General features: G+C 41.3%; 1 long non-coding RNA gene across 1 annotated transcript in view; it reads left to right on the top strand.

The window, feature by feature from the left end:
- The window catches only part of LOC140624941 (uncharacterized), a 28,406-nt gene extending 5,624 nt beyond the window's left edge, over positions 1-22,782 (top strand). The window contains exons 2-3 of the long non-coding RNA XR_012024366.1: positions 18,473-18,568; positions 22,337-22,782. This is a non-coding gene — a long non-coding RNA (uncharacterized lncRNA). The remainder of the gene's footprint in view (positions 1-18,472; positions 18,569-22,336) is intronic.
- The last annotated feature ends 4,214 nt before the right edge of the window (positions 22,783-26,996 follow it).

The following is a 26,996-nucleotide window of genomic DNA, read 5'->3' as shown; positions in this document are numbered from 1 at the left end:
CAAAATATGTATATAAATGTATAAGAGAATTGAAGGTGCAATTTTAACCAAAAAAGTTAAAAGATCATGTCAACAATTATGTTATTAAGAAATATAATGTACAGATATAATATTTGGTGAAATAGATGTGTAGACTAGAGGAATCAGCTAAAAGTTGAAAGAGAAAGAAAGTGAGAGAAAGAGAGAGAGGAGAAGGAAGGAGAGAAAGAGAGAGAGAGGAGAAAGAGAGAAACAAAATGTCACATGAAGACAATGAAGAAAGAGTGCCAGCAATGTTGAAGTCCTTGGTTCCACTTATTTCTGATGGGCAACTTAACTTCATCCTTGCCTTTCCAGTGATTTGGTTATAGGTTTTATTTCAAGTGGAAAACCTCCTACAAGTTATTTATAGTTGTAGTTTATAGTTTTATAGTTTTATTGCAGCTACTGTGGCATTGTTTTCTCTCATATAAAGGACAATGACTGGTCTCCTTGTCTACAATGCCATTTTAACATCAGCCCTTATACAGTCTCAAACATTCTCAGGAGCCAACTCTGATGGCCCTGTGGGTGAAATGCAGTCTTTCCTGTGATTATAGCAAAAGATCTCATGCTTGAGTCTGGGAGGTGTCCTTGAATTATAAGGCAGGTGAAGATGAGCTGAGAAAAGGCTTTATAGTATGAGAAGGAGACAGGTCAAAGGTAGAGAGAGATGCCTTTGGCAGTCCAGGATCAGTAGAAACCACAACATTGAGTGACTGTGTGAACGGGGCATGGGAGGTTTCTTCAAGAATACAAGTTGTCCCCTTCTCTCCACTTCACTTCCTGTCTTCCTAAAATCTACTTGGAGATTCAATCCATGGGGCATAAAGTGGTAGGAATGGCAGGTCATATGCAACGTATTTCAAAAAGGAGAGGCTAATTCAGAAAAGGAGAGGAGGAGGACACAGATGGGATGAGCCCAGTGTGGAGTGCTGCAGATTCTATTTCTTCATGTTGCTCAACCATCAAGATAGAAGTGAAGGGAAGAAATGCCACATCTGCAGACTAGAGTGGTGCTGGATGAAAACCTGCTGGAAATTGTACTCCGGGGATTAAAAAAAAATTTTAAAAAGAGGGAGACATAATTGATGCTGCAAAAGAAATTAAATCCATGCAGAGGATGTTGAGGGAAAGGTCCAAAAGGAAGTGATGAGAGAAGAAATGACAGATATGGAAGAGCATGAGTGAAGATCACAGGGAGAAAGGCTAGACATATGACACATAAACAATTATCAAAGGAAAAGTACAAATCAATCTTCCATGCCCTAAGTTAAAAATGAAATCTGTATACAGGTTGCCAAGTTCCCATGTGGACCTAAGCACCAGGATGAATATGTTCGTAATGTTTGTGTGTTTGTTTGTTTTTAAAGTAGGCTCTACACTCAGTGTGGAGCCCAATGTAGGACCTAGACTCACAGTCTGGAGATCAAGACCTGAGCTGAGATCAAGAGTTGCATGTTCAACCGACTGAGCCACCCAGGCGCCCCAATTATAGAGTAGTGGTTAAATTAAAAGGATCAATACACCTTGAAAGCACTTCAGCAAAAGAAAAGGTTATATATGAAAGAAAAAAAGACAAAATAGGCTGGCCTCTGAGTTAGCAGCAGCAGCATTAATGCCACAAGACAGTGGAGAAATCCCTATAGAGTTTTGAACAAAAACTAATGGAGATACAAGTCATCTTTTATAAATGGAGGCAATGAAAAATATATTTCTTCAATAAGAGCTTGAAGAAGATCCACGGAATACAATTTTTTGAAGATTATATCCAAGTAACTAGAAGATACTAAGATGTCACAATCTCAACAATGGAAAAGTCATCTCAACAAAGGTGATGGAGTTCAAACACTAAAACTGGGGAAACACGGTCCATATTTACCTAGTTCTCTCCAAGGATATATGTAAGTCTTGTTGTAAAAATGGATCTAAAATTGAAACATCTGTTCCTTTAAGCATAATGTAAAATTCATGATTTCATGAAAAAATCTGAGCTTAAAACATCAGCTAATATTCATAAAGACTGAAAAATGTAAGGAGAAGGGAGGGTGGAAGATTGTGTACTCAAAAGATTGTTTCCTTCTTGACTCCGGAGAGTTAGTTCATGTCAAGGAAAAGAGGGCTTTTGAAATATTAAAAGATAAACATCAAAGAAAGTAAAAGCAAAGAAAACATGGTCGTAGAGCAAACAGGAGTAGCAAATGAAAGAGCATAAAACAATATTGAAAAAGTATAAAACTGTATGTCAGTACATGAAATAGGCCTTTTGTGCTAATAAATGGGGATGTTAAGTACCTCTCTTAAAAGGCAGACTCCCAAGTTGTTTTCCCAAAATCTAGCCGGTTACTGTCTATAAGGGAACATACAAAATAGAGGTAGACATACAAAAATTTTAAAAGTAAGGTACTGGACAAAGATGTGCCAGCCAAGTTCAAACAAAGGAGAAGGTGTACAAGCCTCAACATCAGATACCAACAGTCAGACAGACAGAACAAAAGTTCACTTCTTTTGATGACTAGTACAAACATTTATGAGAGTAATTTACCAGCAAGCCAAATTTAATAACACCTCTTAAAAAATGGTCTAATAACACCTCTAAAAATATGTTAACATATTTCTCTGTTCACAACAGATCAAACAAGCAGAAATTAAATGTATTAACAGAAATAACAATATTCATTTAATAAGATACCACTGAGCAGCCCGTGGCTGAGTCAGTTGGAAGACCATGCCACTCTTGATCTCTGGGTTATGAGTTTGAGCCCCACGTTGGGTATAGACATCACATAAGTAAATAAACAAACAAGAAAGATACCACCAATGCCTCTCACAACTAAATAATAAAACTTACTATCCAGCGTTCATAGAATATAGTTGACTTTTTTGAATCTAACATTTGAGGTCACAGAGACATCTAAATTCTAAAAAAAAAAGAAGAAGAAGAAATACTGACTTCACACTCTTCTCCTTTTCTGACCAGAATAAAATAAAACTAAAAATGAGTGCTCAAAGTTTAAAATTTCTTTACAGAAATTTGTAAAGTATTCTTCCTAACAACTTATGGACAAAAATAATCTACCCCCAGATTATAAATAATATAGAGACTTCTATTACCACTCCGAGATTTTTTTAAAATCCCATGTTTAAAAATATATAAATTCAGACGTGTGTGTCTTAGGTAGAGAAATAATTGATAGGAAATATTTCAGCATGTTGAGAGTATCTTTAGGTATTATTTTGTTTGTGTATGTAAATTGGCCTGTATTCATTAATTGCTTTTCTATATAGAATGCATACTCGGTAGAGGCCCAGCTTTCCATTTTTTTAAAGATTTATTTATTTATTTATTTAGAAGAGAGAGATAGCAAGAGAGAGCATGAGCAGGGGGGAGAGGGATAAACAGGCTCCCTGCTGAGCAGGAAGCTCAACACAGGGCTTGATCCCAGGACCCTAGGACCATGACCTGAGCCAAAGGCGGGTGCTTAACAGACTGAGCCATCCAGACACCCCAAGCTTTACATTTTTGAAGATGAAAAACTATTGTTGGGGGAATTGCAAGCTCTCATAGTATGGTTAACTTTTGGTACCTGTAGCTCTAAGCTTAGTGAGACTCTACTTTGTCCCTGGATGGCAGTACAAGCCTTGTGGGAACCAGGACATCAAGACTTGGAAACTCAAGAGGAGAAAGCAAAAATCCCTCAAGAGGGTCACTGGGAATGATAGTTACAGAAGATGCAGCCACTTCTATTGCTTGGTTCCTGGACTCATGTATTCTATCTACCGAAGACCTAGCACCAGAGGAAATGCCCCATCCTTAGAACATGTCATCTCAAAGCTGATGCCTCAGTCGTAACTTCAAGAAGCCATTTCACTGTTCCATCAGGCTGGCAGCTTCTGGGTGACACAGTATGTGATAAGATCAGTAGATCCTATGCTTATGTGCTCACTGCCAGGCCTCCTTTGTCACCCCCTGGACTGAGGAGATGCTATACAAGACTGCATGTATCAAGATCAAGCCCTTTGTGAATTTTTGGAGTAATGGCACTGGCTGCAGGAAGAAAAGACAGGCTGCTATCCAGAACACTGTCAGCCCATGTTAAGATGAATTGTTCTTTCCAGAGTAGCAGGGACCCAGTGTAACTGAACAGCTAACAGTTACCCATAGAATAATGCCATATAGGTACTCAGCTTTGGTCTCTTCTTAGTGGTAGTTGGATATTCAGCAGTGAAAGCCCAACTTGGCAAGTCTCAATCTTGGCGAGAGAGATTCTCTGTTGTGAGGCCTATTCCTCATCTCTATTTCTACTGTCATGTCATCCCCATTCACAAGCTCACTGTCTAAATAATGGAGTGGGGATGCCTGGGTGGCTCAGTGGTTGAGAGTCTGCCCTCTGCTCAAGTTGTGATCCTGGGGTCCTGGGATCAAGTCCCACATCAGGTTCCCTGCAGCAAGCCTGCTTCTCCCTCTGCCTATGTCTCTGCCTATCTCTCTCTGTCTCTCATGAATAAATAATTAAAAAAAGGAGTGGCCAAAGACAGAGTTTGGTTGTCATGAACTGGCCAAGTCAACATACCCAGTTGGGAATTTAGTGCCTGTTCTTCAGTGGATGTTCTACGGTGGGAATGAAACATGATACAAAATCATCCCACTTGGTTCTCACTCATACATATCTATCCACATGGTTCTTTGCCGGACCTCTCTGTCTCTTTTCCACTCCTGCTTCTTTTAGGTCGTCGTCCAACCAGTTAAGCCATTTGCCATTGACTATGAGTCCACATTCTAACTTCAGATCAATGGTTTCTTAACAAAGAATGGATGGCCTTGAGTGCCACTTGAAGCTCCGCCCAATGGGAAGATTTCTTCTTGATTCTGCTTTTTTGGGGCCACCGCTAAGTGGCGCTATTATACACAATTGCATTCTCACTTCACACAGACCTACTGTGCTGACCTCACTTGTATATTAAGCATGGGAGTTTTTCTCCTCTGTCAGCTGGACATTGGGAGTGATCCATGAGGCCAAAGGTATGAACTGAGGGAGAGGTATTGGCATAATAATAGAAAGGGACATAGAGGTCTAGTGTCTGGGCCACTTGTGCTCTCTGGACCTGTTCCAGCTCAATCTAGAAAGTATTACTTCTATCTTGCAGTGGCATCCTCTTATGACTTGGTGGATCTGATGGTACCTAGTTCATTACACACAGTTCTGGCTCCATGGCCATTTGAAAACCATGGCTAGGTTTTCTATCTCTTTCAGGGAGCAATTAGCAGATCAACTTGTTAGTGGTTTAAATGGTGTATGGTTTTCTGTTGCAGGTGGCATAGCCTCCTTATTCAAGAGCCCAAGAATTTGTAGGAAATCCTATTAGTATAGTATTGTGACTTGCTAGAGACTTCACAAAGCATCCCACGTGGCAGGGCTGCTCATGTTGGAGCCTGAATCTGCTCCAGAGGTGTTTTTGCTCTGGGTCCCCTAAACCTATCAGCCTTTAGCATAATCAAATAATGGGTCACAGCAGTATTCTCTAGTGTATAATATGCTGCATCAAAAACCTGAAGAGGCCAACTAAACCTTGTGCTGCTTTCTGAATAGTAGGAAGTGCACAGCATAATAACATGCTCTTGGTTTCGGAAGGGATGATTCATTTGCCCCAGAACACAGAGCCCCTAAATATTTAACTGATATATCATACCTCTAAATCTTTGTAGGGTTTATCTCCCTCCTTCTAGAGTGCATATGTCTTGCCACCTCTTGCTCATCAGGTCCAGCTTACATGATGTCAGCAATATGGGCTAATACGGTGTTCTACAGAATGTCCAGATGGCCCGGATCCTTTCAACAGTATAGTGACAGAGAGAAAGAGAATTAACATATCTCTGGGGCAAGACCATGAATGTATACTGCTATTCATCCCATATGAATGCAAATTGCTTCTGTCCTATTTGATGGGTATTGAAAAGAATGCATTTGCCAGATCAATAGCTTCATGCCACTTACCAGAGTCTCTAATAAAGATACCACTTCCAGCACAGCAGCTGCAATTGGCTGTACTATGTGGTTAAGTTTGCAATAGTACACTGTTATTTTCCATGATCCAACTGGTTTTTGCAGGACCACTACCCCTGCATCCTTGAAATCTTTGAGGGCAACACACATCCACCATTCCCCCAAAGATATGGTAATTGTTTCCCATTTACTGTCTTGGCTAGGGTAGGGGTAGTTTCAGGAGTTTCTATTTGACTTTTTTCACTACAGTGGCTCTTTATAATTTATAATTTGAGTTTACTGGTCAAGGAACCCATGTAAGGGTTTTGCCAATATCTTAATATGTCAGTTTCCATTATATATTCAAGAACTGGGACAATGCCCACTGGATGTATCTGCATCCAGTGAGCACCGTGAGATGGACCTAGATCCATTTAAGGCAAAGTACAGCTTGGCCATTTAAGGCAAAGTACAGCTTCTAGACCAGAATTCTACATATTACATAACTCTCTTAGATCCTTATTCTATGGGGGCCAGTATGATGCTTTGGGTCCCTGGGTGGCAGTGTCAATTTGAATCTTGTTTCCCACAACACACAAATGGTATGAGTATTCCCTTTTCCCCAGTGTATTGTTGCCTGAATAAATAGCCAGTTACCCCTTTAGGAAAGAATTGGTGGAATCAATGCCATTTATGTCTTCCACAATGTTGGACAGTCTTTGCTTATGTGGATCTGGCTTCCTCTTCAGTTATGGTGTTGGGAACTGGGAACTGGCTCAGTTCTGGAAACGGGGAAAGAGAACTTTCCTTTGGGGTAGCAGACATTGGTCTTCTGTTTATCCATTCTTGATGTATTTTGAATATATTTATGATATACCTTAATCTTACCTTAATACCTTAATCTTGTGTCTCTTTTGCCCCTAGGAATACCATGATCTGTAAAATATCTTGTTATCTTTTTGGTGATGGTGTCCATGGTGCTTCTGATGGTTGGTGATTGATTCCTGGTCTTCACTAGTCTGGGATCTTATCATCTCTACTGTTACTAGGGACCCCAGGTCTGAAATAGCAGCAGAGCCAGAGTCAGCCATTGTATTTTCTGGTCTTCTATACAGTAGAGCCATTCTCATACTCCCACTTCTTTGAATCTTTGATCCCTTCCTCTACAGTCTACTGTTTATTTTAAGGCAGATTGTTTTATTTAACGCAGGTCATCCCTTTGCTCTTGCCTAATGTTTAAGCTAAGGAAAACTGACTGTATGGTCTCTGGAACAATCTATCCAGTAACTAAGTGAAAGGGAGGTTGCTGTTGAGTCTCATTCCACTATGTCAAGAGCTAGTTGTGGATGTAGTATAACAGGAAAATCACTAGGCAGGAATTCAGGGGGTCTGGGATCTAGGTTCCAACTTAGCCACATTGAGGCCACATTATACACTGAATATATTGGTAGGAGGGAAAAGAAACTTGAAGTCAGAAATGCCTGACATAGAATCAGAGCCCCATCACTTTTCAGCTGTATGACTTTGGAAAAGCATTTAAGTTGTCTGTGTTTCAACGTTCTCATCTTGAAAATGAAGATGAAATAATTCTCAATCTTGACTACATATTAGAATCTCCTAGGTTTGGGGTTTTTTTGTTTTGTGTTTGGAGATGCTTGTTCCTCTCTTGAATTGAATTTGAATCTCTGGGATGAGGCCTGAGAATCAGCATCTTTTTAATCCTCACCCCTGCCCCTGTTATTCTGTGCGGGAGACCCATATGCATAGGAAAGCTTGAGAGCCACTGGGTAGATAATCTGTAAGTGGGGACTCTGATGCACTCCAAAGTGGCAGACAATCAAAAATATCTATCTCAGGCTTTGAAAGGTGTACTGTGGGCTACATCTCAAAATAAGGACAAGAAAAGTCTACTCTCTGATTTTGTCTCATGTTTTCAATGACATGGCTGCAAAAAAGGAAGAAAGATGGTTGAAAGAAAGAAATCTTTACAGCTGGCTAGCTGAAGAACAGGACTACTTTGTCCTGGACTGAAGGCTGGTTGGACCAGTAGCCTTTCTTACCATCTTAGCCATGTGGTACTTTATAGCAGTTGCCCTGTTAACATCAAAGCTAAAAGTCTCACCTGAATTCACATTTCAGAATGAAGACCAATGACTGCCTATTCCCCATGGTACTAGAATTTCAGATTTTTTTTTTTTTTTTAGTCCTCTGATACTAATTTTTCTCAAAACTACTATCTGTCATTTGTCTGCAGACATTAAAACAAACTAGAGACATATGCTGTTTTCTCAGCATTCTGGCTTCCCACAATTCTGTGTTTGACCATTTTCTGAGTGAGTAGGGAATTTAATTTCTGCCCAAGAAGATTGGGGTCAAGGGGCCCCTTCTACTCATTGTCTGTGGAATCAGCTCTGCCTGCATTCACAGAAGAGATCAGGGTTTTAAACTAACAATTCAACATGTCTTGGCCATTTAAGGCAAAGTACAACTTCTAACAGCAGAGTTAGAAGATTTGACCAATGCTTTTTCTGGGAATCTCTACTTTATGAGTCAACTCTGTAAGTACTAAGGCTATTTTCAATTAAAAAAAAAACACTCAAATTATCCTCTTTTCTTTTTAATAAGATAAAAGATATTAGGTTTAAAAACCATCATCAGGATTGTGGATTGTGTGAAATCTCCACAGGGGTTCTGTAGTACCACTATTTTTGTTTGGATCAATCGAATTGTGTAAACATCTTGGTCTTGCATATAGGTAGCTAATCTGTACTGACTTGGCTTTTCTCTGAGCAAAGTCACTAGTAAAGGGCCAGAAGGCAGACAAAGTGCTTTAGGAAGAGAAAGCATGAGCAGAACAGGAAGCTAAAAATAGCCCAATTTAGTTATTATTTAACACTTTGCATTTGCATGCAGCAGATTGGAAGTTTAAGATCCATCAGTGGTCAGGAAAACCAACAATATTTCTTTAATATTTTAGGAACTGAAACCACTTAGCAGTAAGGGAAAGACCTCTTGTTATGAAATGTGTTTGATTCATGGAGGAAAAGGCCAAATTTCCAGTATTAGGGAAACCGCCCACCTACTTGCTGTTAACAGAGACAAGAGTCGAAACCACCAGGCTAGAACACAGTTCTGAGGTTTACAGTAGTGAGGACTCCCCCTTCTCTTTCCTTTCCTGATGTTATTTTCAGTCAAGGAGCTGCCCAATTCCTCAAGATTTTTCCCTAATGATGCCTGGATCTCCCTTTCGGGGCCATGATCTCTGCTGATTTTGGGGTGTCAGAGGAGGAGGAATCCTCACCTCTTGCCAGAATGTCCCGGTCCTCACCCCCTGGATGCTCTGAGCTCTCTCATACCCAGTGTCTGCTTATTTTTACACCAGCCCTACTGCCTTCTGCTAAACAGAAACAACAAGACCCAAAATGGAGTCACTTATGTTAAGCACTGCCAGATTTATTACTTAACCTAACTGCAGTTGCAGCCTCTTTCAGGAGTGGAATTTAAACCAATCAGGCTGGAATTTTCTGGTCAGCACTAGTGAGCTGATCTGTATGATAGAACCCCTCGACTTCCCCCCAAGGGAAGCTGATCTTGCCTGAAACAATCCTTTCTTTTCTTTTGTTAATAACTCCCTTGTCCCACCTGTTATCACCTATAAAAGTCTCCCATTTTGCACAACTCCTCAGATCACCTTCTCTTCCTCAGATGGGATACTGTCCAATATGAATCATTGAATAAAGCCAATTAGCTATTTAAATTTACCCAGTCGAATTTTTGTTCGATAACACTCCCAAACTTCTACCTAACACCAAGTTTCAAGCCTACGTGTATTTATATCCTTGGATGGATCTGAATTCCTTAGCTCTTGACTCCTCCCAAATGGTAGACTCCAAGCCAGAAATACCAAGACTTAGAACCCATATCCACTCTACTTTCTGCCTTTCTGTCTTCCTCAACACATTATTCAATAATTTTTACCAGCTATAGTATAATAAAAAGTATATATTTGGTTTTAAACTCTTGGAATTTCCTGTGTAATAAGAGGAACAAGGCATCTTTGACCATACCTGAGTTTATGCTAATGAAGTGAAGGTGAGCGAGGTAGCTTAGGAATGGGGACTGGTAACCAGAGAAACAATCACACCATTAGAGGATTAGAGCTATCAGCCTAGGACCTACCTTGAGGGAGGGCTGGAAATTGAGTTCAATCACTAAGGGTCAATGATTTAATTAGTTATGCCTATGTTACAAAACCTCCAAAAAAAAAAAAAAAAACACAAACCCAGAACCACAAGTTTGGGAGAAACTTATAGGTTGATAAACACATCAGTGTGGTAAGAGAGTGGCAGGTTCAGAGAGGGCATGGAAGCTCTGCACCACCTCTCTCTACAACCTACTCTATAAACATCTCCCATCTAGCTGTCCCTGAGTTATATCCTTCTATATAGTAATCATAAGTAAGTATATATAAGTATATCCTTCTAAACAGTATTCATAAGTAAAACATTTTTCTGAGTCTCTGTGAGTCATTCTAATAAGTTGTCAAAACTTAGCAGGGGTCACTGAAACCGCAGATTTGTAGTCAGCTAGGTAGACATGAAGGTTGCCAAGGGACCCCTATGTGGCTGGCATCTAAAGGGGGGACAAGGTTGTAGGACTGAGCCCTTAACCTCTCGTGTCTGTGCTCAGTGTCAGAATTGAATTAAATTGTAGGACACTCAGTTGGTATCAGAGAAGTGGAGAATTGGTGGCAGAACAACAGATTTGAATTAGAAAAAAAAAAAAAAAAAACTACATACTGGCGGAGAAATCTTTGTCTTTGACTAAGAAGTGTGAGGGTTGAGAAGGTTCTCTCCAGCCCCTGCCTTTAGATGCTGTGCTACCGCTGAGTTAGGGGAGGAGGAATAGGGTTGTCAGCTGACAACACAAGCTATTTTGGCTGTCTCAGGGAAAGCACTCTTAAAATGTGTTACTTGACCAAATCATTGCCTTGGAATATCTATCTACTTTGTGGGAAACCAATGCAAGTACCAAGTCACTGCCACCATGCCCACATTCTTGGCTTTGTTACAAAGAAAAGTTATGCCTCGGAACAATGTCTGGCATGTTCAGGCTGAGGTTAACTGGGGCTTGGTTATGCCTTGAGGACCCTGTTGATGCTTTGATGCTGTGATTCATTCATTGATCTTAGTCAGTTCAACTATTTATATGCCGATGTCAAAGTCTCACCCAGCATAACCACAAGAGGCTGCTGGCCTTCATCCACAAAGCAGACATTGGAGAATCAAGTAAAACTTGCTGGTGTTTCTTATACAAGGGAGAAAGATACAGGGACCTATGGAGGATTTATTGGTATGACCCATACCTCAGATTGGCTCCCTTATCCCTCAGAAAGAGGGTGTGATCAACTTGGAATACCATGAACTCTGTGGTCTCTGAAAGCCTCTGTTGCTTCCCAGTTCCCAGGGACTTATATATTCATGGTTCTGTCAGCTTCTCTCCTGACATGTTCTCTGTTTCCCTCTGCATCTCCAGACCCAGAACTGAGCCTCAACTTCTCAATTGGAGAGAGAGAGAGAGAGAAAGACATAGAAAGAGAGAAAAAGGAGAGAAGAGGAGGAAAAAGTAGGAGGAGGAGGAGGAGGGAAAGAGAGGGTGGGAGAGAAAGCTGGGGAGGGGGAGAAGTAAGAAGAGCAAAAACTTTATTTCTTAAGTTTAACATTTCACTACAAGCATGGTGGTCATGAGAAGGTGTTACATTATTGACATTATTCCTCTTTCATCTAGTTGGCCTTTCCTCTCCCCTCCCCTGCCACTGCCGTCTCTCCTCCTCCCTACCCCATCCCTCCAGTTGGATCTCAGAGACCATCCATCCATCCTACTATGATGTAATCTCAAAGAAACATTAAGTGAAGAAACATTTAAAAATAGAGAAACATGTGTATATTAGAGTACAGTTTATCTTTTTTAAAAGGTAATTGCTTATTTTTAGAAAAGGCTAATTTTCTAAACAAAACAAAAAGGACAAATTGTAACTTCTTTTTTTAATGTTTACTTATAGGAGAGGGATAGAATAGGGTAAAGATAAGAGTTATTTGACTACATCTTGTTTTTTATTTTTATTTTTTTGAAGATTTTATTTATTTATTCCTAGAGACACACACACACACAGAGGCAGAGACACAGGCAGATGGAGAAGCAGGCTCCATGCAGAGAGCCTGACGTGGGACTCCATCCAGAGTCTCCAGGATCACGCCCTGGGCTGCAGGCGGCGCTAAACCACTGGACCACTGGGGCTGCCCTACATCTTGTTTTTTAGATGTGACTTTAGAACCTTATATATAAAAAAAAAAGACAAAATTAAATAAAGAGCTTCTCCTAGATATCAAAAGTAAAATAAAATAAATGAACCTGACTATGAATATAATTGGTGGCATAACCACTCAGGGAGAAACCAGTCTATGCAAGTTTAAAGGGGAGTAACTTGACTGTGAAATTTTGGTGTCATGAGGCCAAAGGACTAAAAACACAGGGAAAAGAAACTTAGGAATCATACAATTGGTGGTAAAGTTTGTATCATCATTCAAAGACTGTTACGGTGTGGAATACATGAAATGTATAACTGTGTTGATGTCCATAAGAATTGGGAGGATCCATGTGGGTGAAAGGATATGCATGTGTAACATCAACAAGATTTAAGTAAAACCCTGTGGTTTTGATTTTAAATTGGAAGTATGGTTCTGAACTGATATATTGTAACTTAAGTAACACGTATTTTCTATTCTATCACTGAAAAGGGCTAGGAATAATACCAACCCATTAGCAAGTGGCCCCCAGACTGAGATCTCCAAACACCATTTCCAGTAGAGGTTCCTTAGAGAAATGGCTGATTTCAGGACTGAAGCAGGAAAAATACAAGATGAGTCTGGAACCGTCATTTCAGAAAGCAAGAAGGCTACTGGAGATCCTTGAAGTTGTGTTATACTCAGTCTATGGTCTGAGCTTTCATTGGCTAAAGAGGAAGCAGCTTGATCATCAAAGAGGATAAAAATAACTGGGAGGATTTGAAACACTTCAAGTATATTTAAGGTCATGAGTTTATAACAATTCTCAAACAAAACAAAATAAACAGCCTTCCTGAACACCTTTGAAGGATGCTAGGAAACAATCTCATAATTTTTTTAAAACAAGTTTAAAAAAAGGAAAGAATAAAATATTTATTCTTCTCTCCTATACAACCTGTCATAACCAACAGTTGACAAAGGGATATTTTTATAGCAGCACTGTAGCTAATAAGTGAAAAATGAATGACAAATTTGAATGTCACCATTTTTCATCCCCTAATAATTTAATGGATCTAAACCAGGGGTCAGGCAAACATATTCTGTAAAGAACAAGCAAGTAATTATTTTAGGCTTTGTAGGACATATGGTCTCTGTCACAACTGTTCATCTCTGTTATTATAGTACAAAAGCAGCAAAAGACAATATATAAACCAATGGATGTGGCTATATTCCAATAAAACTTGCAAATGCAGGCAGCAGATTGGATTTGCCCCTTGCATTTCCCACACTTGTAGATAATGATCACCAATGGCTGATAACATCCCCAAAAGAGGGATGAGAAGTACCCGATGGGAGTGTACACCACCACCTATGAGGTAGACTTGAAGTGGCGGGGGGGGGGGGGGGGTAGGAGGAAATCAAGCCTGAATCTGACTGCATCTCCACCTCTAAATTTAGGAGATACCATCCAACATCACCAGGATGCAGGCAGAAAAATAGACTGTTGAAGGTTCTGCTGGACAAAGGACCCAGTGTCCTCAAAATATAACTGCAAGAAAAAGGAAAGATGTGGAGGGATAATTTACAGAGTAGAAGAGAGTTGAGAGAATTAACAGCCAATTAAAATATAAATAAAAAGAATGATCCTCAAAACTCTAAATTCTTGCTTAATGCTTATGTGGAGTGATTTAACCAACATAGCTCTACTCCTGGTCTTGAATTCCCAAGTCCATCAAGGGTCTCCCTTAGGGACAGCTCCATCTACCAGAGAAGACAAAAGGAAGCAATATTTTATTTAGCTTTTCTAGAAAATAATTCTCCATGAGACAGCAAAGAGGTAATCCCAGGTAAGGAAGGGTCAACCTCTAATCCTGTTTTTTCAGTAATTTCCCATTTTGTTTTACTTAATGCACAGTTTTCTATTAGGATGTGCCAAAAAAAAAAGGCTTTACTGTTACAGAAAATGTACATAATTTAACAATCTCTCACTATTTTGTGCACAGCATTTGAAAAATTGGCTACTTGACTATTACTTTCTCTTTGGCTTTCTTTTCTCATAAAAGAATCATTGCTGTGCAGAATGCACAATCATTTTTATGTAGGATGCACAATTCAGAGAGCTATTAACTTGTTGGGGAAAAAATGGTTGCTAATACACACATTTTTTCTTGTTTAGATTTATTTCCCACCAGAGAACCATAAAGTATCCCAATTAACTATGAATCTTCGTCTGTGGTAGATGGGAATATCCACAGCCCTCTTCAAGCTGGAAACATTTCAGTCCTCTGCAGGCTAGAACTAAATTACTGTGTCAGTAATGAAAATAAATTTGCTAATTAGTTCACTTAATCAAATCTGACTGAACTCTGTTCCTCGCAGCACACACCTGAGAGCCTTAAGACATCTGTTTCTGAGAGCTCATCACCTACAGGCGACTTTTTCCCTTTTTTTTTTTTTTTTTTCTGTCTGAGAACAATTATTCAGCTTCCTCCTTAAGCTTTCGAAAGGAGTCTCTATGCAGTTAGTAGTGATATGTTGTACTAGAAACATGGAATAACCACTCGAAGCCCCAACTGGGCTGGATGCTAGGCTGGGCGTAGCAAGTAGATGACATGAACGTAAATGCTTCCTCCTTGATCTGTGAAAAATAGAACCAGAAAGAATTGTTTAGCTCTGACCAAAACATGAGCTAAACTCTCTCGCCACACTCCTCACCTTGTGACAGATGGCAGCGATTCTATCAGTCTCCAACTTTAGTATGATAGGCCTCCCTTTTCTCTAATTGCACACTCACCAAATCAAGCTTTTGCTAATTAATTGGGCTTCCAATATGTCTCCTGCTAGCATTTCTCTGTGTATCTGCTCTTCATCTGGTGCCTAATCCTCACATGTGCAATGGCTTTCAGTTGTAGATCTACTCGTTCCTACATTCAGAGGCAAAACTATGATCTTGGGCAGAAGTATTAAGGGGAAACCATGTATTCAAAATCAGTTGCCTCAGTATGGAGTCTTTGGTGTTGGGGGTGCTCTCCTGGGTCTCTTGCTAAGATGCACCTCTTCTAGTCCGTAATTTAACCTGAGCTTGTTATCTTATGTTTCCCAAGGCTCCTGCTTTACTTCCTGCCTCTCTCTTCACCAGTCTCTTAGCTTGCTTTCCTGACCCATGATGACTGAACTCTGTGAAGTACCAAACTTCTACTTTTTTTTTTTTTATTGAAGATTTCACTTATTTATTCTTGAGAGACATAGAGAGAGAGGCAGAGACATAGGCAGAGGGAGTCCGATGTGGGACTCGATCCCAGGACCTCGGGATCAGGACCAGGACCCCAAGATCACGACACAAGCCAAAGGCAGATGCTCAACCACTGGGCCACCCAGTTGCCCTGGAATTTTTACTTTCTAATGTACCTGTTTCTCCTTTCTTAAGTCTCTTTCACAGAGCGTAATACTTTTATCTGCCTGGTGCTTTGGCCCTTACCTGACCTTGCTTAACTTCATCAGTCTCTCTAGACATTACTTTTATCTGTTGTTATCAGCCTCTGGTCAAGTACCTGGACCAAGGTACTAAGAGGGGATGACTAGACTCAGTTTCTGTCCCAAAAATTCCTTCTTTTACATTGCATTTTGCTTACTCAGCCCATTTTTCTCCTTGAGGTGGGTTGTCTAGTTCCTGAAGTCATTTGAAATTTCGGCACCTGCTTCTTTCTAGCTCCCCATCTTTACCATGGCAAGAATGTAGACATGTTGCTCAGAAGGATGGTCTAAGTAGTCCTGTTAGGAGAAAGAGCACCAGACTGGGGCTGCGAAGACATCCACTTGAAGTATTAGTTCTTCTGTCTGGAATAAGTTGCTCTGAATCTCTGGGTCTCAGTTCATTCGAGTGTAGAGTGGAAGAATCAGATTCTTCAAAAAGCAACCTTCTCCCTCGATTCTTTTTTCCTTAATGTATTGTAATGTCACAGTTCTTAGGTCAGTGAGCTAATTGGCAAAATGAGAATATGTTGGACCAGGAGTCAGGCTCCCTGGGTTCCAGTTTCTGCTTTGCAACTAGTTCACACACTGTAGGCTTGGAGAAATGCTCTGCCTCTTCAAATCATAAAGAAAATGAGGGGGTCTCTCTGTTGGATGATCTTCAAAGACCCTTCCAGCTCTTTCCTTCAGTGATTCCATTTTTCTACATATGAAGGGGAACACATTTTGCTAGTGAGGACCATTATGTCTGAAGAGAATTACTGTTCCGTGACCCTGGTCTGGAATTTATTCTGCTTACAGATTTTGAAATGCTTCAGCTGGATTTATGCTCTTTTTTTTCTAGCCTAAGACTTTCTATGGAAAGCAATTGCCTGCAGGGTCTAACACAATCTATTCAGCATGTCTGAGAAAGCTTTGGAATTCAGGATTCTCTACAAAGTTCCTCCTTGAACTGGGAGCCATAATGATCCAACAGAAGGACTGCAGCAGCAAATGGGTGTCTTCTAGAATGACCATCACAGGAAGCTCATAGTGGGCAAAATAGAAGTTTTCTCAATGAGCTGTTTCCAGAAAGACCTGACTATTAGGTGCTAATAGCCAGCAGACACCTGACCATCACACCTGCTATAGACTGCCATCTTAGCCTGCTCACAAAGTATATTATCTCTCTCTCATCAAAAATGTCTGGTTCTAAGGAAGCTCAATATAGTTTATAAAGCCCTCTCATAACAACATGATGTATAAGAAGTAGGTCTTACCAGGGGCTGGGAACCCTGAGTCCATAGTGAAAGTAGTAAAATAGCACAGAAGAAAATAGATTTCCCTATCTCATGGGAAGTGAGACTGGATTAGAGGTTTATTGTGAGGACAAGAGCAATTATTACCTAGGTTTTGGCCTCACACACACACACAGGCCTCCAGCTCTGTTGTCATAAAAGGATGCTGATCCCCATACTTCTCTGTATGTTAGGAGGAGAGAGAGCCAGAATGTCTGGGGTCTTCTCCCTGGGGCTTTTAAAGTGATGGGCCATCCCTCCCCGCTTACAAATGTTGCATGGAGAAACTCAAGCCATCCAGGAAATAAAGTAACATATGTAAATAAAGCTCAAGGAATACAATTGTGTGTGTGTGTGTGTGTGTGTGTATGAGTATGTGCATATGTCTGAGGGTGTGTGTGTGAATACTAAGCCTTTTTGGGTAGATTTTTCCAAGGGAAAATGATGGGGGTGAAGAGCTTTAATTTCTTGCTAAGCCATCTGTCCATTGCTTACAAATGTGCCGTTGAGGAGGCTGCTTCAGGTGTCCTGGGCTAAGATGAAAGGCTGGATTTCATGGAGACTGTGGGCCATAAGTAGCTGTGTTGCCATAGCTTGACAATCATACTGGAGGTGAGGCTGAGAATAAGAGACGGGGAAAGAAAAGAGAAAAAGGGAGAACAGCAGAGATGGCTTCTGATTTTGCAGCTGTCACTGGTAAACTGTGGGAGTGCAAACACCTGTCCTCCCACAGGATTTAGCATAATGTAGCCTCAGTAATATAGAATTCTACTGGTGAATCTGAAACCTTCACAAGGAGAGAATAAGGCCTCATGGGCAGGAGTAATAAGCTAAAACTTCACACAAAGAAATGCTTAGGGATGAGATGAGGGACGTGCCAAAGAGTCAAGGTGGAAGAATAACCTTTGGGTGGGTGGGGCAGTTCTAGGATCTGGGGTTACTGCAGGCAGGACCTCCTGTTGCTGCCCAGGTGACATTTTACTGGCCAAACCTGAGAGCAAATCCAAGCTCTGTGCTTCATTCAGTGACTATTTACTGAGTGTGTGCAATGTGCCAGAGGCTGTTCTAGGCTCTGGGAAAAAGAAGTGAACCCCAAGAGCAATGCCCCCTGTTTCAAGGACATGGCATTCCACTGGAAACAGAGATAAATTAACAAAATATACAATGAATATACAAGATTATTTCAAACATCTGCATGTACTATAAAGATATCAACATACAGTAGTGCGGTAGAGAACAAAGAGGAGAGAAGGGGGCTGATGTCCTGAGCAATGACACCATTTACCAACCTCATAACCTAGATAAGGCCCTGTCCCCACCTGTAAAATCATCCTAATAAATATTACATATCTCAAAAGATGGATATAAAAGATTCACTGAGATAATACATGTGCACAGCACAATGACTGGCCAAGCTTCTGTAAACCCGTCATTGCAGCTCCAGGCATGCCCGAGGGTGATGACATCAGATGCAAAGCCAGAATTGCTCATCTCAATCCTGCTCAGATTCCTGACCTACAAAGAAATATGAGAGGTAAGAAAACAACCATTATTGTTTTAAGCCACCAAGTCTTAATTTGTTTTGTGGAAACAGATAACTAGTACTGATTCTTTAATGTAGAAAGAGAGACTCCTTTTCATTATCTTCCCCTGGGAGACAAAAACTCTTCTAGAAGGGTTTGTTGCCAGCAGAGCTGATTCTAAAACAAAGTGTATTCACAGAAAATTTGAGCTTCAGTAAGGCCAACAGATTAGGAGACAGCTCCCACTTAGAAGATAGTTTGTTACTTACAGTTTCCAAGACAAGGGGGCACATCATGCAGAGAGGGCCATGTTGAGAAGCACCAAGGTCAGTCAGGAGCCAGATGGAGAAGGGAGAGCTGTGGGCAAGAGCCTTTGTTATGGTTTCTGTGGGAAGGAACAGGTGAGGCAGGGTGACCAGAGTTAGGATAGGCTAACTTGAATGTTTTAATGGGCTCTGTGGTACAGGGAGTGTCCCTAGTTGTCTGGTGTCTGGCCCTGAGGTGATTAGGGTAGGGGAATAGCAGCCTGAATTTGAGGGCCCATCAAAGGGGTAATGTGCAGGCCCTGGATTGGTTGGTTTGCATTTGAAAAGTGTGTAAGTTGTTTGCTATCTCTAACAGTTGGTTAACCCTGGGAAGACCTACCCTCCCTATAGAGAGGAAGACAATGTCTGAGCCTCACATTCCTGAGCTTCTGCATGGCTAGGGTGTGGATTCATGATATCACTGTGGACTCTGGGACTTGAGAGGGAAATCTGCTAAGGGAAGAAGGGGACTTTGATTCCCCAAAAGATTTTCTGCCCCAATAAAAAAGACAGAGATTTGCACCAGGAGAAGCCTTCTCCCCTCTTCTCACTTTGAGCAGTGTTATATGAGGAGACCAAGTTTGGAGCTGCCATATTAGCTTGTGACCACAAGAGGATGACCAAGAGGGTCACAGAGAAAAACAACCTGCCATGCCATCAGAGAGCCCCCATCAACCCTGGAGCCGTATTGTTTAAGCAACATTACTTCTGCATGTACTATATTTGTATTTGGCTACTTTGCAGTCAGAGCATAGCTGATGTACTGGCGCGACGACTTGCTTTTAATTCCCAGACTCCTTCTCTAACCACCCTGCTTAGAGGATGGAGCAGTTTAGTTACTCTGCCACAATAGTAAAAAGTTACTTGAGACCTTATGGCTGAGAATTGCCAATGTGCAACGCATGATGTAGAGCTTGCTTAAGTGGGGGTTCACTTAGTGGGGAGAAGAGAGACAGATGGGGAACAAAAGTGAGTTCTGGAAGCCCTGAAGACAAGAGTCCACTTCAATATGCCGCCTGAGGCAGGGGCCACCTGGTGTTCACTGTGCTGGGACATATGGAAGCTGTGAGGAGGTGTTTCATGTGGTCCGTGGATGCATTTCACACAGCTTAGTGGAAACATATAGTATTCATGTGGGCATGTTTCAGATGGTCCCAGCAGCTTCCGCCAGAGAAATGGGGAGGAGTCAGAGTAACATGAAATAAGAAGAACACAGGGAAGGAAAATGATTAATGTGTCATTTTAATTGGTGAAATAAGGATGTGGGATGTATGATTTCAGTCTACTGGAAAGAGGTAGGATACATATTGTCTCAACCCTCTAGATTTTGCTGAATGTGTTTTTAAATGGAGCATCTCCAATCACACGGATTTATGGAAAACTGGTGTTTTATGGTAAATGAAATATTGGGATCTTGAGGCTGCAATTTGCTGGGTGGTGGAAAAAAATTTCATAAAAGGAAAAAGGGGAAATAAAAGCAGAATTGGTAAAAATCCAGGGTAATTAAGATACTGTTAGGAGATAAACAGGCATATTAAAATTTTCAAGTTTATGTGAGTGAAAATTGATTCGTGAATTGGGCAGCATCCTATCTAGCGGACAGAAAAGAGCTGTGAGGAATTGTACCAAGTGAAAATTTTAGTGGCAGAAGGGAGCAGAAACAAGGAAGTTATACTGGCAAAGAGAAGACTGCTTCTTGCAAGATCACTTCCCCTTAGGGCATGGCAGGGGCCTACCAGGCAGATGACCTCACTAGTGATTCCTGATAGATTGGTTTAAGGTTCCATTGCTGGGAGAACCAAGGCTATAATTAAGTCTTGGTTTGGTAATGTGGGACTTAGCATAAGTGACTCCATTTTGGGTCTGTTGTTTTATTTTTAACAATACTCATGTCTAGAATACTATCAGAATTCTTCCTGGACCAAATCTATTGCATATCTTAGGTGGAGGTGGTTGGGGTGATGGGATGTATCTTCTCTGTGCTGGAGGATGACCTTCCCATCTACACTTCCCATCCACACTATAGTTGTTTAGTTATTTCACTCATTTCTGAGTCTATCTTGCTTTCTCTTTCTCTCCATGTTTGTCTCTTTCATCCTTCATTCCACACACTTACTGTTAATATGTGCCAGACACAGGCACTGAGAATATAGCAGTAGAAAAAACAGGCATTATTCCAACATGAAACTATGTTTTTGGTCCCAAATGACCAGTGGTTTACTGCTGCTGTGTAGATAAACACAAACACAAAGACTATCATAATCTCTATTTCCAGTTCTAAATGCTTTGATAGTGGTCATGCAGCACCCTCCAAATCCCTACCCCTCTCTCTTTTTGGTAGATACCATATTTTCAGTTTCTACTTTGTCTAGAATGTCCTGGGACTAGGGGAGCTCAGATAAAGACAGGAACTCCAATGTATCTTGTACCCATAGGACAAATAGAATTGAGATAGGACTTCGAATGTAAGTCCCCTGGTCCCACTATATATTTTGTTTCCCCATGTCCATTTTGCCACATGGCTTAGGAACTGGGTTGGATCAATGACAGATCAAAAATGAGTCATAAACCTCCCACTGGAGAGGCAAAAAAAAAAAGTGTTTGGTAAGCTGCAGGGACCAAAGAAGTAAAATGCCAGTGCTTCTTCTCTCCTTCCCTCCTGGGATGGAACCTGAGGGGAAAGGCAGGAAATGTGGAAGAAATACCATGATAAGCAATATGAGTATTTGGCTTTAGAGGCAGACCCAGGGGACAGCTGTAGGTCCCCAAAAAGAATCAAGTTTACTACCCACTGCCACATCCAACAGAGTGCCGCGAAGACAGTCACAAAGAGGGGGCTGAGTGATGGGTACAGAAGAGAGGATTGAGGTAGTACTCACCAAATCTCTTCAGATCCATGCTCCTTTATGCAGCCAAAGGGGAGCAGAATACACCACCCTAAAATACCCCCTTTTTGGTACAGGGATAATTTTAAGCTGATTATTTTTGAGAGCCATCAGACTCAGGAAAAGCTCTGAAAACAGGGTAAAATTTAGTCTTTTATAAGGGAAATTTACATTTATAAGGGACATTTCCACTTGCCAGAATGTCTCCCTCTCTGTTCTGGGAAGAGAAAGAAGACTCTAAATCACAAGAAACTGTTGTCAGAGCACAAGGCACTGACTTAAATCTACATCACAACTTTTGCCTTGTTTACTCTGCTTTTCCTGGTCACTTCCCATAACTGGCCTCTCCACCCGCTAACATCTTTCTTTTGGCTTTAGCTGAAGATGGTATTTAATGGATGGATTGGGCCATTTTGGGGACTAACTCAGGTTTCCTGGGTATCTCCAATGTACATAGAGGTACACATTTTGTTAAACTTCCTTTTATTTTCTTTTTCTCTCTTGTTAATCTGTCTTTTATTATGAGGGGCTTCAGCCACAAAAGCCAGGAGGGCAGAAGGACAATTATTTTTCTTCCTCTATTTTTCAGCCACAGAACATGGTCATGGAAACCAGAAGATCCAGAAGATGGCACAAAGTGTGGAGGCCGAGAAAATCAAGGCCATTCCACCTCCAGTTTAGCGTTAGCACAAGTACAGCCATCCCAGGCCCCAGTGAATAAGAGCTGAACTTTACATTACTTCAGTTACAGGAAGAAAACAGTTTACAGCTTAATGTCCTAGAAAGCCCCATATTAGAATAAGAACAGAGCCCAAGCCAAGGGCAGGAAGCCCCTATTAGAATGAGAACAGAGCTCAATGCCCTTGAAAGCCCCATATCAAAATGTAAACAGAATTTGAGAAATTCCTCCACCCCCTCTGGAAATCCCCTTGACCAGCCTATAAGAAACCCAGCTGTAACCCACTTCAGGGGTCCAAGTCCCTGCTCCACTGTGTCGGGTATACTTGGACCCAAGCTCGAGCTTGTAAATAAACCCTCGTGCGCTTGCATCGATGTTGGCTCCTCGGTGGTTTCTTGGATTTGCAATCTTGGGCACAACAAAAGGTGAAGAAAGCAATGAATACAGAGTTTAGCAAGCCTGCCATGAGGCTATCTTGGCTTGGGGCAAGGGGACCCAGCTGAAGAAGCTGAGGAATGGAGAGACAAGTTTCTGGGAACCAACAGATTTTTTGGCCACAGGGGAACCCAAGTGGGACCAAGTCAACCATGCCCAAAGGATATGAGCTCTGAGAAAATTTCAGAAGAAACTAAAATGCCATTAAATAATAAGTTTAATTATTTAAACTGTTTCCCCATACCTTTGGCCTTTAATCAGTAGAATGTAGCTGGTAGAGGTAAGATTTTTTTTCTTATTTGAGTAGATTTCAGCTCTGCTTCGTATATAACCAGCCTACTAAAGCAAGGTCACTCTAAGCTGGTCCCTTAACCAGCTCCCAGGTGATCTGGATACTGCTGGAGCCATACTTGGAGAGTCACTGTCATGGAGAGTTTTAGCCATGTCTGTCTCTAAGAGATGAGCAGGTCTGTCCACACAGACCTGAAAGCAAGGCAGACTTTCCCATCATCACCTGTGATTTATCTGTAGATTATCTCTCCTGTTAATGTGAGCTCAACCATGCAGCTGAAGCATTAATGACCCTTGAAAATTTCAGCCTAGTTGTATTGCAGCCCAGAATCTGTGGCTGAAAATGGTGAGAATGACAAATTACCCCCTGCCTAAATTCTCACATTTGTCTGTATTTCCTATGTCATACCGGTGTTGGAAAAATAAAGAAGTTCAGCCCTATGCCTGATCCATAAATATACAGAATGCAGAAGCCATATGATCTCCTGATGTTCATTTTCCCACTGATGTTAGGTCAGTATTGTTCCCTCTGTGGAGAGGCTCAGAAATGTAGTAGGTTGCACCAGGGTCTAGTAAAAGAGTGTGATTCATCTTATGTACCTTCTTTTCTGTTCTGAGACTCAATTTCCAACATGCTGAGGACATGTCCCAAATGAACAAACAGTTCTCAGACACCAGCAGGGTGTCTAAGAATTCAACTCAATTCTGACAGGATTTACTGGGACAGAGCATTAGAATCCACAGGTTAAAGGCTCAGTCCAAGACTGCCCCTACCCCATCCTTCAGACACCAGTCTCAATCCCACATTGTTACCTGTGCTTCTGAACCACTGACTACAGATCAGAAGTTCCCATGGCCTCTTCCTCAATTTTTTTAAAGATTTTATTTATTTATTCATGTGAGAGAGAGCATGCATGAGGGAGGACCCTGGGATCATGACCTGAGCCAAAGGCAGACGTTTAACCCATTGAGCCACCCAGGTGCCCCATCCTTCCTCGGTTTTGATGAATTTGCTAGAGCAGCTCACAAAACTCAGGGAAACATTTTACTCACTAGATTATGAGTTCATTACAAAAAGGTGTGGGGAAAGAGCATGGAGCTTCCATGCTCTCTCTGAGCTTGCCACTCTTCCCAAATTGCCACCTGTTCACCAACCCAGACACTCTCTGATCCCTATCTTTCTTGGGTTTTTATGGAGACTTTATTACAGTCATGATTGATTAAATCATTGGTCATTGGTAGTTGATTTAACCTCCTGCTTCTCTCCCCTCCCAGGAGGCCAGGAGGGGTGACCTGAAACCTCCAACCCTCTAATTACCTGACTGGTTCTCCTGGCAACTACACTCCACCCTTGGGTGGGGTCCAAAAGTCGTCTCATTAACATAACAAGAGATACTTTTGTCTCTCTTTTCACTTAGGAAATTCCCAGGCTTTTAGGAGACCAGAACTTTGGACAAAGACCAAATATGTACCTAAAGTATATTTTAGTCATCTGAATGACCAAATATGTATTTCTTTTAAATCCCAACATCACAATACCACAAAGAAATTATACTCCCTAGGGTCACTGAATATCTGGGATGCCCGTTTTTTGTTAAGTATGAGTCACAGCTCATGTGCCCAGGTATACAAGGGTAAAGAGAGCAAAGGCAGTGATCTGGAGCAGGGAGGGTCATATGGGGTGGGGCAGGGCTGCTTCTAGCAGTGAAAGGATTCTGAATGGAGCACAAAGTCTGCAGCTGTAGTGGTATCTGGTCAACCATTTTATTCTAAAAGGAAGCCCTCAGAAGCACAGAATGGAGATGTGGTGAGCAATCAGCTGCGAGCTGGATGAGAAGAGGCTCTAAGGCATCCCTGTTGATTACACTGTCTCAGGGACATCTGGAATAAAGCCCAGGCCTCAGAAGCTGGGTGTCAGGCACCAAAGCATTGTGCTGGGAGGCAGGGGGGCAGTATTGTTACATCTAGATCCCTCATTCAAAACGTGGCTGGAGAGAGTGGTGCAGTAGTATCAGCCACAGTATCAGGGATCCTGTTAGTAATGCAGAATCTCAAGTCTCACCCCAGGCTCTGCATCAACATCTGCATTTCAACAAAATCCCCAAACTCATAAGAGTTTGAGAAGCACTGCTCTAGCCCGTTAGCTCCCATCCTTGAGATGCAGTTTAAAAGAAACAACCAAAAAAGCACATGTCTAAGAGTGAAACCCAGGTATGATTATTATTATTATTGTAAATGCCCCATGATTATAACGCACAGCCAGGAATGATCAGTGGTTCTCAAACATCAGAAAGCTTCAGATTCACTTATTAAGGCACAGACCATGGGGTGTTTCTGATTCAGAAGGTCTGGGGTTGGGCCTGGGAATTTGCGTCTCTAGCAAGTTGCAGGGGATGCAGGGGATGCTGGAGTTGCTGCTGGGATCACACATTGGGTACCATTCATTTTTTTTAAATAATAAATTTATTTTTTATTGGTGTTCGATTTGCCAACATACAGAATAACCCCCAGTGCTCATCCCGTCAAGTGCCCCCCTCAGTGCCAGTCACCCATTCACCCCCATCCCCCACCCTCCTCCTCTTCCACCACCCCTAGTTCATTTCCCAGAGTTAGGAGTCTTCATGTTCTGTCTCCCTTTCTGATATTTCCTACCCATTTCTTCTCCCTTCCCTTCTATTCCCTTTCACTATTATTTATATTCCCCAAATGAATGAGAACATATAGTGTTTGTCTTTCTCCGATTGACTTATTTCACTCAGCATAATACCCTCCAGTTCCATCCATGTTGAAGCAAATGGTGGGTATTTGTCATTTCTAATGGCTGAGGAATATTCCATTGTATACATAGACCACATCTTCTTTATCCATTCATCTTTCGATGGACACCGAGACTCCTTCCACAGTTTGGCTATTGTGGCCATTGCTGCTATAAACATCGGGGTGCAGGTGTCCCGGCGTTTCATTGCATCTGTATCTTTGGGGTAAATCCCCAGCAGTGCAATTGCTGGGTCATAGGGCAGGTCTATTTTTAACTCTTTGAGGAACCTCCACAGTTTTCCAGAGTGGCTGCATCATTTCACATTCCCACCAACAGTGCAGGAGGGGTACCATTCATCTTAAGGGAGAACAAATTTCACATGGGGTTCCCAAAATAACCCAAGCTAGCAGTATGGGCATCACCTGGACACCTATTACAAATGCAAATAACAGGCCCCACACCTGATCTACTGAATGAGAAATTCTGGGAGTGGGGCCAGCAATAGGTTTTAACAAGCCCAGCAGGTGTTTCTATTGCAGCTAATGTTTGACAACCCCTGGTCTGGGAGTCAAGCTCCAAAACTGCTGAACCATCAGCCATTGGAAATAGATGGAAAAATATGTTTTTCTACCTTTTCCCTATGTGTTTTGATCTATGGAAAAATGTCTCATTTTTGTACCTGATTTTGCTAAATGGCAGAGAACCTTGAGCTGAATGTATATATAAATAATAACCCATTTATACACACACATATATACATATACCACACATACAAATACAAAAATATATCGATTTCAAATTTCACAATGGGCCACATAATCCAATAAAACAGATACTGGCTTCTATTTTACAGATGTATCTCTGAAAATTTAAGTAGAGCAGGTAATACCAGTTCCTTAATAATCTATTTTCCCATTCTTTGTGCCTATCAGAAACGTATAGTTCAGGAATCTACCTTATCCTTAATTTAGGAGAAACTGATGAACTAGTTCTAATCATTATTAGCCAGTGGTTCTAGACATTGGCAATCTGAAAAAAAAAATTTTTTTAAAGATCTTATTTATTTATTCATGAGAGACTCAGAGA

The sequence above is a fragment of the Canis lupus genome, chromosome 3 (assembly GCF_048164855.1).
Source record: "Canis lupus baileyi chromosome 3, mCanLup2.hap1, whole genome shotgun sequence".
NCBI lineage: Eukaryota > Metazoa > Chordata > Mammalia > Carnivora > Canidae > Canis > Canis lupus.
Note: the sequence above shows the minus strand (reverse complement) of the source record. Positions and strands in the feature narration are given on the sequence as shown.